At 48.1% G+C, this 19,020-nt stretch overlaps 1 protein-coding gene across 7 annotated transcripts in view; it reads right to left on the bottom strand.

The window, feature by feature from the left end:
- ADGRG1 (adhesion G protein-coupled receptor G1) overlaps window positions 1-17,807 on the bottom strand; it is a 40,096-nt gene extending 22,289 nt beyond the window's left edge. Inside the window, exons 1-2 of one of the 7 annotated variants that reach the window (XM_081017014.1) lie at window positions 17,656-17,790; window positions 5,909-6,017 (exon numbers count right to left, since the gene is read on the bottom strand). The gene's annotated coding sequence lies outside the window, so the exon portion shown is untranslated. Of the gene's footprint in view, window positions 1-5,908; window positions 6,133-7,831; window positions 7,851-16,527; window positions 17,267-17,655 lie in introns of those variants that run through there. The other 6 variants (XM_081017013.1, XM_081017015.1, XM_081017016.1 and 3 more) reach the window with 6 other exon arrangements.
- Between the last annotated feature and the right edge of the window lie 1,213 nt (window positions 17,808-19,020).

The raw sequence follows: 19,020 nt of genomic DNA, 5'->3' as shown, positions 1-19,020 counted from the left end.
AAGGTGTTTGTGGGCAAAACTAAAAGCAGATCATACATAACATTGTTTCACAAGGTGATAGAGCCTGTATAGAAATTGGCTAGATGTTAGTAATGAATGCAGCCTATTGCTTGCTTTCCCTACCCCAGTATCAGAATGAAACTTCACATTTTTCATAAATTTCAGAAGACATTCTCACTTTGATTGGCACATAAAAATAGAGTATTTGTGGGTGTGGGAAATTTTCTTGCTGCTGCAATGTTGGCAACAGGAATTTTCCAAGCCTCTACTGCCATCAATGAATGCAAATCATTTGATATGAAAGCATGTCAGTGAAACTTTAGACATTAGCGACTCAGAATGCACCATCACTTTTTTGCTAAGCAAAACTTGGTCTTTTAACTGTTCACTCATGCAACATATCAGAAGCTCATTGTATATCTTCTAATCATCCTGGAGCACTGTTCCCACCCAGATGTAGTTCATTTGTGGGACCAGTGGAGGTGCAATGCTGGCACCTTGCCAAGCGCATCAGCAAACTGGGAGTCAGTCGTGGAGATGTGCGCTCCCTCCCTCCCCCGTCCTGTCCCCGAAGTGAACCTAGGTTCCTTTGCAAGATTAATCTCATGTCACACGTGCATCAATGGAAACCATGGTTAATGCAAACCCATATCACTTGCCAGCTTCTTGGTTGGGCTCTTCACTTTCTCTGATCAAGACTAAAATAGAAGTTTCCTCAACTTGCCAGTTATTAGGTGTGCACGTGGCTTTCTAAAAAGTCAACAGCACTTTCTTCTCTACTTAAGACATTAAGAACCCAACAACCCCAAATACACCTCTGTTTTGGAACGTTTCGGCTCCCAAACACTGATAACCCGGAAGTAAATGCTCTGATTTTTGAACATTTTTTGGAAACCGAACGTACGATGCAGCTTCTGCTTGAGTGCAGGAAGCTCCTGCAACCAATTGGAAGCCGAACCTCGGTTGTCGAACATTTTGGAAGCCGAACAGGCTTCCGGAACGGATTATGTTTGACAACCAAGGTTTGACTGTAGCGGGATTTCACAGTCTCATCCCTGCCTCCCTCGGTACTGCATCCTGTCTATCCTGATGTCTGCTTAAGCATCAGTTTGTAAGCACAGGCCCCTCAATTCCTCATGGAGCCAAAGATAGCAAACGTGTGGATCACCAGCTTGGACCCAACTGTCTGCTTCCCTTCTCCCCTCTTTAGAGGTTTTTGGGTTCATCTTTGATTTCTATCCACTTATGCAACTGTGTTCTTCCACTGATAACCTCAGAGTCTGTTGACCTCTCTTTCTTGGCCTCTTCCTCACTCAAAACTTCAGACTGTAGCACCTGTGTGGCAGAGACCCTGCCCTTTCGATTATGTTTCACTCTAGAAACAGTGTGCCATAAATAAGAAATAAAGATACTGAGCATACGTTGACAAAATTATGTATGGAAAGATTAGCCAACAGGAACGACTTATTTTAACAAGTGGGGATCCATTCAAGTTCATAGGATTCCACAAGCAAGAAGTCAGGTGCCCTCACTTCTTGCTGCTGTAGGGAAATCCCTCGCTTAACTGTCAGAACTCACATGCCCTCTCTTCATGCTGTTTGGAAATCCTTCTTCTCACTTGCAGTGCTGCCCTGTCAAAAAGGTGCCCACAAACGGGTTGCAGGCGATAACGCTTCAGTCACGAGGCTGGTTTCCCCATTTCCCCCACTACTTTCCCACGGCTTTCTAGAGCACTGCTAAATCACATGGGCTCACTTGCCATTTGAATTTGGGGCACATGCTAAATGCCCCATGATGGATCACAAAACCCAAAGGCTGGAAGGAAGAAGGGTGCTGAGGAAGAACAGGAGTCCCCTCTCAGGGCTTTCCAGCAATGTAATGATCTCAAGAGTCAGATTTCAACAAGTGAAAACCACATCAAAAAGAAGCTGGGGTTTCCCCATCAGCACTAAAGTGGGGACAAACAAATTAGACTTTTGCAGGCGACAAATGGGGTGGAAAAGGCTGTGCAGCTTTCACCCCGACTAAAAACTATTTTGGTTTAGGCAAGCACACCTAGAGATATGTGAAGTTGGCATATATTTTCATGTATTATTTTATCATGAATATTTTTAAACTTTTGATTTTATTTGGTGCTGGCCTTTAAAGCCCTAAACAGCCTCGGCCCAGTATACCTAAAGGAGCGTCTCCACCCCCATCGTTCAGCCCAGACACTGAGGTTCTCCTCCAAGGGTCTTCTGCTGGTTCCCTCACTGTGAGAAGTGAAGTTACAGAGAACCAGGTGGAGAGCCTTCTTGGTAGTGGCGCCCTCCTTGTGGAATGCCCTCTCATCAGACGTCAAGGAAAGAAACAACTATCTGACTTTTAGAAGACATCTGAAGGCAGCCCTGTTGAGGGAAGTTTTTAAGGCTTGATGTTTTTATTATGTTTTTAGATATGCTGTAAGTCGCCCAGAGTGGCGGGTATAAATAATAAAATTATATTATATCATCATCACTGATATTTCTTGGGGGGAGATTAACTTGCCATTAACTTTTATTGATAATTTTAATGTATATTTCATTTTATGTAAACTGCTTAGAGGTTTTTCACCATTCAGTCGTACACAAATTCTGTTTAATTAGTTAACTAATTAACTGAGCGTAACAAAATAATATAAATAAAAATCAAGAATTAACCAAAACTGCTACAATTTAATCCAGGGGACCCTGTAGGCACATCTGTGGCATTAAGCACTGAGTGATGATTTAAAACAACCAGGCATAATTGCTACATACATTACTACATGTGCCCCTCCCCCAATAATTGCTCAAAATGCACATACAAGAAGGCCACTTAAGTGATCCCTCACAGTTGCAGGATGTGTGCCAATACTGCAAGCACACGAGGAGGGCTGGATGCCTGCCCCACTGCTGCTCTCCTTGCAAGTGATTCTCTTCTCCTATCTCAGGAGAAGATATCTTGTTATCAGCAGGCGATTGGGAACTCCAGAGGAGAATGTTTACCAACTTCTTGTTCTAAGGTAAGTCCTGGAATTGCAAACTCTGGACACAGAATTTTGGCATGTACCCCTTGACAGCTATCTCAGTCCTTTTTCCTGTAAGTGACCTGAAATAGAAACCAAGGGAGCACGGCTGAAGAAACAGGCCGAAAAACAATGTTCTTCTGGACCAGGGATGGGAAACCTATGGTCCTCCTGATGCTCCTGGACCACAACCTCCATCATCGCTAACCACTGGCCATGCTGGCTGGGGCAGGTGGGAGTTGGGAGCCCCAGAATGCTTGGAGAACCAGAGGTTTCCCACCCCTGGTGTAGACAACATTGAGTCAGATGGAACAAAAGACTGACTAAGCATAAATCAGATTTCTTACATTCAAGTGGGGCAACTATTCCTAGCTAGGACTAAAGAGAAGGTCTTCTCTCAGAGCTTCCTGAAGAGAGTAAGGTTTGAACTCTAGCATAGGAGCCAACCACCAGGGGCCATGGGGACTTTGGCCCCCGCAATAAAATATCTGAGGGGGCTGGGCCCCCACAAAGTTGATGGGCATTCCCATTCAAATGGTGTGTGCCCTGTATCATGTGATCGATTATGCAGGGTGGGGCTTCCCCGGGCCCCCGCAATATTTCATTCAAGTTGGCACCCCTGAACTCTAGTGAATCTCCATGGGAAGGAAGAGCTTCATGCAAGAAATGGCATCAGCAGCTTGAGTGCTTCTGCCAATGTAGCGGTGACTCTCCCCAGGAGTCAGCATGCAGGGCTGCATTACTCAGCTTTCAGAAGAAGAAAGCCACAGCTCTGTGGAACAAAGCACCCCTCTCTTGCAGATAGGCCAATGCTCTGTACAACTCTGGAGGAAGCAGCTTCTTCTGCTCCTATTTACACCCCAGCAAGGTAAAATCGGTGGCTGAGAGCAAGCCACATGACCACAACACCGGCAGTAGTGACGCTGGCCCTGCACCAAGTTCAGCAGAGATGAGGATCCTGAGGCCCTCCAGAAGGCCTACCAACTCCTGTCATCCCTGATCACTGGTCATGCAGGCTGCTGGGAGTCCAGCAACACCAGGAAGGCCACTGGTTGCCCATCCCACGATATGTTTCAGAACTCGGGATAGTCCTCTCCAGAAGAACAACTGAGGGTCTACTTCAATGGAAGGTGGAATGTATGAGCAATGAGAGATAATGGTTAAGAATCTGGGGAGACACCCAAAAGCTCAAGCCCCAGAAGAGCTGGAAAATAATATTTTGGGCTGTGCATCCTACAGGAGTTCAGGTGGTGGTGGAGTACCCAGTTTTACTTCTCCTTCAACATGGTGAAAAAGAGAAGCAGGGTGGAGTGGATGACGCTCATTAGTGCAGGTAAGCAAAGTTCTGGCTAAGGCCTTGGACAAGCTTCTCTTCTCCCCCACCCTCTGCCTCCGCCTGTCTCCAACCAGCCTTGCATTTACTCTGCTTGCACCTACCTAGCTGAGCTCATGGTGCAAAGACTCAGTGTTAATCCCTTCTGCATCCCTGGCCTTCCAAATAAGGCCCAAGCCAGCAATTCCTGTTGAAACTGGAGCAAACAGCTCCTCCTCACCCAGCAGAAAAGCATAAATTCAGAGACAGAAATGTCAAATGAAGAGAGAAAAGAGGTGGGTGGGGAGAAGAGGTAAGAGTTCGGCAGATAAGAGGACTTTTCTGCACAAACTAGTCCTTGCAGTTTAGTCGTGATAAAAGAGGACTTGAGTCGATCTCTGCAATCAGGGCACTGCCTGCCAGCCAAACCCAATTAGACTCTTTTTAAGTGTAATAATTTCATGCAGGGTCTATCATTCCTGTAACAACTCTTTTCTTTCTTTTATACTTGCCCTGCTGAAGTATGCTTGCCTTCCCAAACCTGATGCCCTCCAGAAGTTGTGGACTACAACTCCCACCAGCCACAGCCAGCACTGATTAGATCCATAGTCCAACAGTATCTGAATGGCATCAAGTTGGGGAGGGCTGTAGGAGGCAATGTGTATCCATGATGGGTGCAAAAACCAAGCCAGGATTCCAAGACAGCTGGTCCTGAGATGCAGCAGGAAACAAGGGGAGGAACCAAGCAAGGCCATTCAAAGCACCAGCCTGAGCTGAGTGGGTGGTCTTCCTCACGGCTCCCCTTCAGGTAGCCAAGTGTCCTGGGCCAACCATGCTCAGGAGGGAGTCTGTGGGCAAGGCGCAATGGGGGAGAACCACAAGAAACAGCCCAAAGGGGCAGGGTGTGTGTGTGGAAGAGAACTCTGGCCTGAGATGGGCAGGGAGAGGAAGGCTCCATCCTTGTGAGTCACCAAGGCAGGGAAGGGGTTAACCTCCTGCATCAATGGGACAAAGCCACAGAAAGAGAGTCAAAACATGGTCACTGCTCCTGGTAGGACAGCAGGAGGAAGCATAATATGGCCACATCTGTTCTGCATGTACAGTGGTACCTTGGGTTACATACGCTTCAGGTTACATATGCTTCAGGTTACAGACTCCACTAACCCAGAAATAGTACCTCGGGTTAAGAACTTTGCTTCAGGATGAGAACAGAAATCGTGCTCCAGCGGCGCAGCGGCAGCAGCAGGAATCCCATTAGCTAAAGTGGTGCTTCAGGTTAAGAACAGTTTCAGGTTAAGAGCAGACCTCCAGAACGAATCAAGTACATAACCAGAGATACCACTGTATATGAAAATCGTGTGTACCCAAGCTCTTGGAACAGGCTCCTTCTGGCAGCCAGCAGATTTGCTCCAGTGCCACTCTCCTCTGGGGCCATACCACACAAGCTAGACCATTGCCAGCTGTCATAGGAGGACATCATATCTTGTGCCAGCCAGTTCGCTGTGGTTTCTAGAAGCTTTCCTGTTCTTAGAAACCAAACAGCATCCAGACCAATATGCGTCAAAACTCACCCTGGCAGCAGAAGCGCAGGCACACACTTGTGGCGGGAGCAGTCTTATCTCAGAAGGTCAGGCTTGGCTTCTTCCTTGGCCATTTTTTTATTTTCTGCAGCCACACATCCTGGAACGGACGCAGAACAAACAGCCTTATCTCCACCCTAAGCAGGCTGTTTCAAGCAGGCCTTGGGGTATATTTAGAAGGCACACCAGCCAGCCCCTTACTGCAATGGGCTGTGCTAAAGAGAACAATAGGACATTATAAAAAGAAGTCTCTGCTTCGTCAGAGAGAGAACTGAGTGCTCCCCAGGGGGATTAGATAAGCAAGGGGAATGCCGCTGCAAATGGCACCCTGCCTCCCCCACCTTCCTGTCCCTATGAGCTGTCCTCCCATGATGTAATACTCTGGAAACAGCAGGTAAAGCCCCAGGAAGCCCCAGGGGCTGGCCAGGATGCCCATGAGGGTGGGAGGAGGAATCCGACCATGTTTGCATTTAAACTAGGAACCACCTAATTTGAACAGAAATGCAACTATCCTTGGAAATTCAAATGTCTACTAATATTGCAATGCAAGTGTTAGGGGAGATGTACATGAAAACACACATTATCAGTGAAAACAGCATACAAAAATGCATTATATTAGGGAAAGACTGCTACAAATATGTGTTTATTAGGATAAATTAGCACTAAAAGGGTGGTGAATTTTCATGATTTAAAAAACAAGCAAACTGCTGCAGAAATGTGGAGAACTGGGCTTAATATTAGGAAACAGAGAGAACCAAAATGGACAAGTTTGCCCATCCCTGGTCCCCCACTCATTCCTCCCCATAATTCTCTTTTGATTCGCTTCTAGGGTTTGGGGCTATAAGTGCTGCAATTTCCAGAGAAAATAGAACTGTCCCAGTGGAGAGGTAGTCAGAGGAACTGTCTGCTTGCATGGGGCATCAAACTCTCAAATTGCTCTCTGTTGTGTGATCCCGGGCAGAGTTACACGGAGGAGCTGGACAGGCACCAGGAAGGGGCAAATCTGTAGGATCAATGACATCCATTACAAGAGGATCAACCTAGCAATCCTCTGTTACAAAACCAGAGGGGATCAGCTTCCGCAGATATGCCAATACCCTCAGGAATTTGGGGCAAATACAGCTTCTCCTCATCTCTTAGGGCTGAAGCACGACAAGCCTGTCCCTGTCAGATTTCCCCTCTCACCTTGCTCTCCTTCACCTAACAGAGAGCAATTTGATAATTCAGTATTTTGCTTTCTGGTATTTGTTTGAGATTGCTGGCTTTGTGGAATTTTTTTGGTACTATTTTGTGCCTTTATATTATATACTGCCTTGAGGTTGAACAGCAGAAGATAAATCCAACAAATGAAATAAAGTGAAGTGCCCATCGCTGAAGGAGGAGCCCATGAATGCAGCCTTCCCCACCCTGCTGCCCGCCAGATATTCTGGACTGCAATTCCCACCATCCCGTTTCCAACTCCCTTACCCACCTTGAAACTCTCTTTATAAAAGAAAATGTATGTCATGGAACCTCCCACACACCCGTACCCAGCTTGAAGACAACTAAACTCCTCTCCTTAGCCAAATAACTTTCCGTACTAACAAAATCCTGCTGGGCAGGTTCTCTCCTAACGAAAAATTCAGAGGGTCAATTTAAATGGGAGATTCTAGGTTGAAAGATAAAAAGTGAGGCTGCCCACCATACTTTTGGATCTCCATCGTTCTGCTTCAGCTGCAGGGTGGTCACAAAAGCACACAGAATTAATGGAATTTGGCATGAATGCTCTGCCTGTTCTTCCTAACTTCTCCAGCAGTTCTTCTGCTGTAAATGAAAGCCACGGGTCTCAGGACCCCACAACACGCTTTGCAATCCATACCATATTCAGTGTGAAATTCTGCTTCTGAAGAAAAGGCGGGGGTGGGGAGTCCCTACCTTCTGCCATTCACTTGATTTCTCCCCTGATTCGGCCTTCACTCCTCCTTCAGGATAAATCGATTCGCATGCACAGTGTTATAATAGAAGACTGTGAACTTTTGAAGACACCTGTGTGCAATTTGCACCGAGGAGTGGCCACAACTGGTTTGCCCACAAAGCAAGCAGGACTTGGGCTACCCTCCCTGCCAAATGTTGCTCATCTTGCTGGGTGACCATGGTCAGAGGCTCTTGCCACATGACAGCTGCTCTGAGGGGCAGCTGGGAAGCTGGCAACTGCATCCTGAGTGGCCATTCCCTGTGGAAAAACCCACCTAGGGAATGCTCCAGGCACCCTTTTAGGAGAAAGGGCGAGAGATAAAGCCAAGGATTGGGAATCCTTTCTCAGCCAAAGAGCCGCACTCCCTTCTGGGCAACATTCTGAGGACCACATGCCAGAGGGAGGTGGAGGCAGACACAGAAGCGGTTAGAGCAATTATTGTTAATTCTACCCTTTTGTAGTAGTTAGTTTCTACACACACCTACACACACACACACACACACACACACACACACACACACACAGAGAGAGAGAGAGAGCTCTTCCTCTCCTCCTTCCAGGCCAAGCAAGAAGCATCGTCAGAATTCAGGGACATATTCCAGCCAGGCAAAGACTAGGTGGGAGGCAGTGAACTAGGGCTGGTGAGGTGTGTAGAATTCTGGGTGGAATTCTGACAGAGAGGCCTGGAAGGTGGCATTTGGACCTGAGGATCTCATACCCCTCAACTGGCCCATTTTAAACAAAACATCCTAGAAATTACAGAAGACACCCTAGCTTCCGATTGGCTCCTGGGATGTCAGAGCATGGCCCTGAAAGATACGTGTTTTGGGGCGCCATGCTCTCGTGCAAGTCACATGACTTGCCCAAGAATGCAGCCCCAAAAGACGTGCATCCAGGTTTACCTCCCGGGCATGTGGGAGAGCATGGGATCCCCCATCCCTGAGATTCGCAGAAAATTGAAACGGAACAGAAGGCCAGTGGTGGTGTAGTGGTTAGAGTGTCGGACTAGGACCCGGGAGACCTGGGTTTAAATCCCCACACAGTTTAGCAGGACTGGGTAGAGAAGAGGCTTCTTGCGACCCTCCCACCCTATGGCTGTTCGCAGCCTTGCTGCATCCCGACCTCCCCGCCCCCTCCTCTCCCTTCAAAGCGCTCGCTGAAAACCTGGATCACAACCAAATATGTAACATTTTGCAGCCACAGCCTGTTCTGTGCGAGAGCTGTGGGGCCTGCCTGTGCTAGTGTGTGCATGCACATGGGGGGGGGGGGAGAATAAATTGGGGAGCTGGGGGGAGGCAGGGAGAGAGATGTGAGGAGACTACCTGACTGCAGACAGAACCTAAAGGGACACCTTTATGGCTGCAAAAGCACTCAAGGAGGGTGCAAAGCAAAGTCTGGCCTACAGAGAATCCCAAGGGCCAGACAGAGATTCCTGGAGGGCCACATTCAGGCCTGTGCTAAACAGATATGAGACTGTACCTTCCTCTCGTGTCGAAGTTGCAGCTGTGTTTGTTTTTAGATCAAGTGGTTTTTCGATGTTTGGGTTCTAGATGGAGAGCTATTTTAGAAAACAACCACACAGCCTCCCCTATTCCCCAGCTGGCTTGACCAGCAGTCACTGCTCCGGGTCCCACTCCAAACCACGCTGCACGGGTGGCTGCCCAGCAGCTGCAAGGTGAGGAAGGCTGCATGTGCAGCTCTTGGGCTCCTGTCAACTTGCCCTCTCTGACAGCCTTCGGAAGGGAAGCAGCAGCAAGGAAGTGCTCAAGTGCCTCAGGCAGGATGCCCTCTTGGGAGACCAGATACAAAGGAAAAGTGGCAGTAAGGGGGGGGGGAGCAGGAAAGGGAATCCCAGCAGGAACTGCTTCCCTCACCTCGACTGAACGCCCAGAGGAAAATCCCCTCTTCAGAGTAACTGCAAATGAACAGGAGGCCTGTCACTGTGGTCCGCTCCTTAGCTCCTCTCTCTGCAAGCACCCACCCCCTTTTCTCACGAAGATGAGAAAGGAAGAATGAAACTGCAGACACGACAGACAGCAAGGCTCCACTGAAGCTGGGAGAAAGGAACTTATTGGCATAATCTCCAACTGAGCACTGCCCTTTTCTTCCTGCCAGGCACCAAGACAGAAGCGGGGTTACTTGCACAGCATGTAATCATAGAATTGTAGAGTTGGAAGGGACCCAAAGAGTCATCCAGTCCAACCCCCTGCAATGCAGGAATTCTAGGGTGCCAGCTCACTTCATAGAGGATAAGGCAACCAGTAGCTACTGGCAGCCATGGCAATGTTCTCCCTCCACTGTCGGAGGAAGTTTGCTTCTGAACGCCAGTAGCTGGGATTCACAAGCTGTTGCCCTCAAGTCCTGCTCACAGGCTTCCCCTTTGGAGTGTCTGGTTGTCCACACTGTAAGAACAGGATGCTGGACATCATGGGGTCCCTTTGCCCTTATCCAGCAGGGCCTTTCTGCTGCATCTGATTATATCTGATTACGGTTACAGCGGTGCCTCGCAAGACGAAATTAATCCGTTCCGCGAGTGTCTTCGTCTAGCGGTTTTTTCATCTTGCGAAGCAACCCTATTAGCGGCTTAGCGGCTTAGCGCTATTAGCGGTTTAGCGGCTATTAAAGGCTTAGTGGCTTAGCTGCTTAGCTGCTAAAAGGCTATTAGCGGCTTAGCGGCTTAGAAAAAGGGGGGGGGGAAGCGAAAAAAAAATCTCAAGACTCGCAAGACATTTTCGTCTTGCGAAGCAAGCCCATAGGGAAATTCGTCCTGCGAAGCAACTCAAAAACGGAAAACCCTTTCGTCTAGCGGGTTTTCCGTCTTGCGAGGCATTCGTCTTGTGGGGCACCACTGTATTTATTTATTTATTTATTTATTTGCCACAGACAACTGACATAATTATAATATACAGCCCACAATGAAGGCTCACAGCAAAGGGCAACACAATTCATTAGATACTAATAAGTGCTAATTCTTGTTGAAATTATTTCTACCAGTAACACCAGACTTCTCCAAGCAGATACCTCCCCCAGCATGGGAGTTGTAGTCCAAAACATCTGGAAGGTAACAGCTGGGGGAGGGCTGGTCCATGCTGAAAGAAGCTACTGTACTTAGATCAGTAATACCACACAGTGTATACCGCACATCTTAGACATGGTACTGGCTCCCATCCCAGGCTGATCAAGCCGTGACCTAGTCTTTGCCAAACTTTTAAATAGCAGAGAGTACACTTCTGCTATTTAATTGTAGTTGCAGACAGGCTCCACTCAGACACCCAAAAAGTTCTAACTTTTAAAATATAATGGCTGTCTGCTTTCGAAGGAGCCAAGGACCTGTGTTTATTTGCAACTCAAAAGAAGTATCTCCTTCAACTGGAGTAAGATCGGAACAGCAGTTCTCAGAGGTACAGGAGGCAGCCTCCTAGGACTAATTCTGTTGCCTCTTTGTGGCCGTTACTGAATGCTCCAAGTCATACTTGGCACCTGGTGAGTGCTGAACGGGAGGAGGCAAAGCCAGACCAACAAACCATACAGGGGTGCAGTTGGCAGCCTCTTCTGGGAGTGGGAAATTTGGTTGGATATGATCTATTAATTAAATTTGGTTCTCACAATGCACTAGCAAATCTTGTCCAACACGCTGCTGGGAAATTATTATGCTAATCCTTTAATATTTTGGCAACCTTTTGCCTTGCCAATGAATCATTATCCCAGGGCTGAGGTGAATGGACTCCTTGTTTGGGGTGACAAATTGCTCTGCTAGGAAACAAAGTGACACTTTCTGTTAGCGTCACAGAAAAACATCACAGAAATGCCGTGTCACCAAGCCCAACACGTCACTCTCGTAAAAGCATCTAAGAGTCGGAAACAAAGTGCATTGAACCATCTTGCATTAGAAGGAAGCCAGATCTCAGCTGTGTGAAGAATGATCTTGCTAACACGCTGTCTGAAAATAGCAAAATGACAAAAAAAGTAAAGCAGCTCTCACCAAAAGCAGAGGCAATAACTACAAACAGAGGGTTAAAACTGCAGGGGAGAGACACAAGAACCAACTCCAGAACTGAAGTAGGAGACCAACTTCAATGTCCAATTTCTGGAAGCGAATGGGCCTATTCTTCTTCAAAAGGAACAAAGACCACATTTCTCATCCTATCTAAAGACAATGAAAGGGGAGGGTGATGGACCCTCTCCATTTCCCACTCCATGTCAGCCACTTCAGGGCACACTTGTGTGAGAGCTTCTCCTGAGCCAAGTGCAGTGCTGGACTTGTCAAACAAGAACTTCAAGAGACATTCCTGAGGAGCGGAACATAACATTGTGTGGGAGGATGAGGCTGACATCATGCCTTGTGTCACACAGACAATGTGGTTGGCACCCACTATGGTCAACGTCTGCTGTTTGGAAAAGGCAAAGGTCAGCCACTCAACCCGCTGGTCGCAGTGACAAAGGGAAACCTTGCAGTGCACAAGTCAGCAAGGAAATAGACTTGGGAAAAGGAAGATGGGGCAAAAAGTCCCTCTTCTTGTCCACTTCCTCCACCAGCTGTGTTTGAAGATGCACATCAATGAAATATCTCTCAAGGGGCCAGACTGAGTTCATGAGCTGCCAGTTGCCAGCTGTATTTCCCAGTTGTTTTGGACTACAACTCCTAGAAGCCCCAGCCAGCAGGACCCAGTGCCATCTAGAGGGCACAAAGTTAGGGAAGGTACCGTAACTCCTCATGACAGGAATAGGAAAGGCCCAACATCAGTCAGGTCTCCCCCTGGAGGATCTCATCCCTCTGCAACAAGAGGGACACACTGGCCCATGTTTCATAAATTATAGCTCTTAGTGATGCAGTCAAGCTATGTTCCAGTTCTCAGTGAGGTGGCCAACCCTAGGAATGCTCCTCCTCCCTCCCTCCCGCCCGCCTCCCTGCACATACAGGAATAAGATGGCAGAGAGGAGGTGCCAATTTTCTACATGAAGTGAATGCTTTTTGTACCGAGGTGCATGTCATCATGTACCTGCCCCACCTGCAGCCTGAAGTGGTACAATCCAGGCCCAGCTTGACCAACTCAGAAAGGCTAAAAGCTTCTCTCCTTCCTATAAAGCTTGGCAGTTGACTATCTTCTCTTACTATATAATAAAAACTGTAAGAGTGTCGTCATGCTGCAGTTTGCTTGGCTACAGATAGGTGGCACTGTGAAATGCAGCATGATGACAACCTTCAAAGAGTTGCTGGGCCATTGATGGAGGGCAGTGGCAGTCAGCCAAGGTGAGCCACGGAGGAAGAGTTGCAACATGCAGGGGCAGTTCCTCAGAAACCCAGCCAGCTCACTGACACTATCATTTTAGCCCTCTCCTATGATCAGGATGGCTGCTGAGGAGGTGTCCCTACCTGCCACCACTCTTCCTCCGCAGCTCACCTGGGCTGCTTCCATCTTCCTCACAGGAGAAGGTTTAAAGGGGAGGGGCTCTGTACAGCTCACCTGGGCTGTCCCACTTTCCTCCTTCTCACAGGAAAAGGTCTAAAAGGTGTGGGGAGGGGGCTTCTCTGCACCTCACTTGGACTTCCTGCCACCACATCCCTTCGCAGAAGGTCTAAGAGGAAGAAGTCTTCTATCTATCCTTCATGCCTTTCAAGCCATTCCCTCCTGCACTCTGTTAATGCTCAGAGGCACCTGATTTGGTGGCTTTCTCACTCCTGAATCAGGCAGCTGCTTTGAAATCCATGGTGGTAGTGGCGGCAGCAGCATGAGGTGAGATGAGGAAGGTCAATGGGTTACCGTGGAAGGGAGAAGGAAAGGGGAGCAAAGGTTAGGGGGGCTGGCAAGTGGGGGTAGAGGAGTTGGTGAGGTAAGGGAGCAGGGGCACAGCCCCTAGTTGGTACACAGAATTGCGCATTTTAACAGTGCCATAACTGAGGTCCACATCACACATGCAATACACATCACGGAGGATGCCAAATGAGCTCAGGTATCAAGCGGCAGGTACCCATTTGGGGAAACATAGTTTGCCCAATGTAATGTATGAAAGAGGGCATAACTAGAGGTGCTGGGAGCATGACCCAGGTCGGTTATGGCAAATACCTATAAAAGTAGAAGGGAAAGAGGGACTTTAAGCACAGCACCAGTGGATGAAAGGGGGAGGGGAGAGTTGAGCTGAGCTGAAATAACTTTTCTCCACCTAAACATTATTTTCAATTATGGAGCTCAACCAGGCGGAAACCAGATTTTTTGGGGGGGGGTGATGCAGGCAAGGAGTTCAGCTGCCCTTGCGTTCAACCAAGCTGTGCTTTGCAAGCCCCCACCCACCCCACCCCCTTCAAAAAGAATCAGCATTGACCAAATTCTGACTCCGGGGTCTGCTCTCATCACATATAATCCAGTCCTTAGAATGCGCCACACTTAGTGCGGGTGTGCTTGTCTCTCTCACACAGGGTGGTGAAAGCTGACAGCCACAAAAACAGTCTTTGTAAATGTTTGAAAACTCATAGATACTCAGGTGACCTAAATATTGTCAGCTTAAAATCACTGTTGTGATCGAGCAGCAAGGAACCACCTCTCTATCTGCAGAACTTCTAGAGTTCATCTAGGACTCGCAAGACACAAATGTCAACATTCACCACACTCTGGTCATTGAGCATAACCTGTATCTAAGGCTGTGTGCAAACACTTAAAGCACATTTAATTCCCCCCAAAGAATCCTTGGAAATGTAGTTTGCTATGGGTGCTAGGAAGTGTAGCTCTGTGAGAGGTGAACTACAGTTCCCAGGATTGTTTGTGGGAAGTAATGGGTTTTCAATGTATGGTGTGTACGCAGCCCTAAGTGTGTGGATGCAGTAGTCAAAGACTCTAACCAATACACTACACTGCACCAGCTAAGCAGAATAGCATGGTCTCAGACTCTGGACTTGAGATGTGGCCCTCTTGCCAAGACAGCTGGTTGGAATTGGAGGTTTTTAAACAGACACTGGGTGGCCATCTGTCAGAGATTCCTTACCTATGATTCTAGCACTGCAAAGGGTTGGACTAGATGAAATTTGGGATCCCTCCCAACTCTGCAATTCTGATTTTGCAAATTACTGTACTATATATCTAAGGCTGCATGCACAACAAACATTTAAAGCCCGTGATTTCTCCCAAAGAATCTTGGGAGCTGCAGTTTGCTAAAGGCACTGGGAACTGCAACTGTGTGAAGGGTAAACTACAGTTCCCAAGATACCATATTTTTCGCTCTATGAGACGCACCAGACCATAAGGCGCATCTAGTTTTTGGAGGAGGAAAACAAGGGGGGGGGGGATTATGAATTCCAGAAGCCAGAACAGCAAGAGGGATTGATCCCTCTCACTGTTCTGGCTTCTGGGATAGCCGCGCGAAGCCTCTTCAGGGCAGCAGGATGAAGGCTCCCTGCTGCCCTGAAGAGGCTTTGCGCGGCGAAGCTAGAACAACAAGTGGGATCGTTGCACAGCGATCCCTCTTGCTGTTCTGGCTTCTGGGATAGCTGCGCAGCCTGCATTCGCTCCATAAGACGCACACACATTTCCTCTTACTTTTTAGGAGGGGAAAAAGTGTGTCTTATAGAGCGAAAAATATGGTACATATTTTGAATGTAAGGAGCAAACACAGCCCAGCACGGCAAATGTTACATGTTGGATAGACCACCAGATGGGGGGGTGTCCTTTGGGAGACACACTGTAGCAATTCTTTCCAGTAGCACCTTAGAGACCAACTAAGTTTGCTATCGGTATGAGCTTTTGTGTGCATGGTATCTGAAGAAGTGTGCATGCACACGAAAGCTCACACCAATAACAAACTTAATTGGTCTCCAAGGTGCTACTGGAATGATTTTTTTTAATTTTTTTTTTTTTACTATGGCAGACCAACACGGCTACCTACCTGTAACTGTATCAATTGGTTACCCAGGGTCTCTGATCTGGATTCAGGGTCTTCCTACCTCTCCCCCCTGCCGCACCCCCACCCCATTTAGTCTCCCTTTATTACGCATATCATCAGTCACTTTCCCCAGTGCTAAAGTAAAACAGTCAAATATCTCTCTTTAGCTCATTTCCCGGCACCGTATGAACAATTGCCGGCGCTTTGGCGGAGAACGCCCGAACCTCAGCTGTACAATGCAGGTTATGAGCCCAGTGGGGATTGTATGCCGTGCTTGTGATTAAAAATTGAAAATTGGAGTTGGGGGGGGGCTCACACACATGAATTTTGCATTAATCAACTGAGGAGAGCAAGCGTATACATTGAGGGGGGTCCGTGGGGGGGGTGTCCTTTCGTCTCCCTGCTTCAATAATGCCATGACTGGCTTCTCACACACCCAAACAAAGAGCAGTTCTGAGCTGAAATTGAAGCAATTAGGTACCTCCATAGGACTAAATAATCCTATTCAGGTTCCCAACCCCATTTATTTTACTTATCTATTATCTATTTCACCCTGCTCCACCTTGAGGGCTGTCTTAAGTTATTACTATTTGTTTGAATCCCGATTAATTTGCTGCTGATGCTGTTGTTAAAAAGACCCAAAGCAGTTTACAAAGGATTAGAACGGTACAAAACAGGAGATGCCGCAACTGTATAAAATGAAGAAAAGAAAGTCCCTAACATACCCACTAAAATATAAAAAGACTACAGATTTCACAATGAAATTGGCCATGAGGCTACTTACAGTCTTTAGGCTGAGGCATGAATGTGTTCCTGTTCTGACCACCACATCACAAGGTGATTGGTCCTTCCCTAGTGTAGCTATGGAAACCAGTTTGCATTCGTTGTCTGGCTGGTGAATACTGATAAGGACATGGTCCACCCCAAGTATTTAAACATTTTGAAACGACATTTCTTTTTGAAGGGCGAGAAATGCACCATAATCCTATGCATTTTCACTCTGCAATAATCCCCAGAGTATTCAGTGTGGCAGACTCCCAACAATGGGAAGAACTGTCTGGTGGTAAGAGCTGTTTGACAGCGAAACAGACTCCCTCAGAAGGTGAACTCTCCTCCACTGGACATTTTCCAAGGTTGGCTGGCCATCTGTCAGGGCTTCTTGAACTGTGATTCCTGTATTGCAGTGGGTTGTACTAGATGTCCTTTGGGGGCCCCCTTACAACTCTATGTAATTCTATGAACTAAAGCATGCCTAGGACTTCAACGTTTAAACACTCCCACCTCTTCAACTCCCAAACGAGGCTTTCAAAGCCCTACTTTGGCGGGATCCTGCCCACGACATTCCAAGATGCCTGCCAGCCTTAACCGAAGGTAAACCAGAAATTAAAATCAACCCAAATCCCAGAGACTTTACGGTCGCAGTGGCGAGGCTGCCATCCTAATCCACGCTGATTTGGGGAACAAACCCGACGGAACCAAAGACAACAAGCACAGGATCAGGCTGCTCAAAGCATAGCGCAGCCTCCTAGAGAACAATTCCCCAGGTTTCGCGTGCTCTGGGATCAAAACAGACTGGGCACGGCTTAATCATTACACGGCTGCGTGCAATTAAACTGAACGGCTTTTCTTATGCAAGCACAGGCAAAGTCAAGGTGGGTGTGACCTGGAGAGAAATTCAACATGCCACCCACCCCCCTTTCTCCGTTTCCACCGGGATTTGAAGGCTTCTCTTCGGCTGCAAAGCACAGCGGTGGCGTGGGGGTGGGGGCGAACCAAGCACGCCAACCCCCCCTCCCCTGCTCGGTTTGCTCCGCGATTGCCATTTCCATTTAAAGAGGGTGGGGGTGTTGAGAATAATTAACTGCAATGCACGCAATTAACGTCCTGTAAACAGGGGCTCGCGCGCACTTACCCCACTGAAACAGACGCACCGGGCAGCCCGATCCTAAGCCTGACAGAAGGCGAGCGCGGAACCACAGCGAGTAAGCGCGCACACAGCCCGTCCCCGACGTCAAGCGCGCGCCCCCTTCACCCGGCTCACCTGCTGCCCACCGGCGACGCGTCTCGCAAAGGGGAGGCGGAGGAGACGCTGGGCGCGGCGCTCTTCGGCGTGGGGAAGCCGCCCGCCTGCCCGCCCCTTCGGAGAGAGAAAGAGGCGTCTCAAGCAGCCGCGGCCCACCTGCTCTGGCGCGTCTCCTTGCGCTAGGGCTGCTGCTGCTGCTTCTCCGCGCGTCCCGGGGCTGGACTTTCCTCTTACGCGCTTCTTCTCGTCTGCAGGGAGTGGAACAAGGTCCCACGCTGCCGGGGAAAGGATGACTCGTCGGCGGCCGCGGAGGTGGCAGCGGCGGCGTCTGGGTGGCTGTTTCCCCCTCCCGGGGCACTCGATCCCCGCACGTGTTCGCTCGTCACAGATCGGGCTTTTTCAGACTTGCGAAAGGAGAGCGCCGAATGCCGAGCATGTGCAGAGTGCAGTGGGACCAGCTGGGTTTGGGAACTTCACGAAAAGAGATTGAGAGAGGAGGCCCTCAAGTGCCGGAGGAAGGGAAGAGCCCCCACTCCCTTTCCCCGTAAGATTACAGGATCTAAAATGACCCCCGGATGCTGGCTCTGTCAGGCCTCCGACTCCTTAAATGCAAGAATCAATGTGAATTGCTCTGGAACCAGTGCAGGGTGCGCTGCGTTCTCCGCCCTCCCACGCATCTAGTGGGAATAAATTTGAAATTTATGGCATATGAAATTTACGGCATGTAATGCCTTAAGAGAAAACTTAATGAAAATGATTTATAGGTGGTACATGACACCAGTCAAGCTTGCAAAAATTTACCATTTGCCCGAAAATAAATGTTGGAAATGTAATGAGACTGAAGGTACATTCTTTCACCTTTGGTGGACATGCCCAAGGATTAAGACATTCTGGGAGATGATTTATAATGAAATGAAAAAGGTATTCAAATATACCTTTCTGAAGAAACCAGAGGCCTTTCTCCTGGGCATGGTCGGCCAATTGGTGCCAAAGAAGGATAGAACTTTTTTTATGTATGCCACAACAGCAGCAAGAATACTCATCGAGAAGTATTGGAAGACACAAGATTTATCTATTCGGGAAGAATGGCAGATGAAGTTGATGGACTATATGGAATTGGCGGAAATGACTGGCAGAATCCGAGACCAGGGAGAAGAGTCGGTGGAAGAAGATTGGAAAAAGTTTAAAGACTATTTACAGAGATATTGTAAAATCAATGAATGTTAGAAAAATGTTGGAATGAAGTTATATGGC

The sequence above is a fragment of the Podarcis pityusensis genome (genome assembly GCF_964106645.2).
Source record: "Podarcis pityusensis genome assembly, chromosome: 8".
NCBI lineage: Eukaryota > Metazoa > Chordata > Lepidosauria > Squamata > Lacertidae > Podarcis > Podarcis pityusensis.
This window is presented reverse-complemented; position numbering and strand designations above follow the sequence as displayed.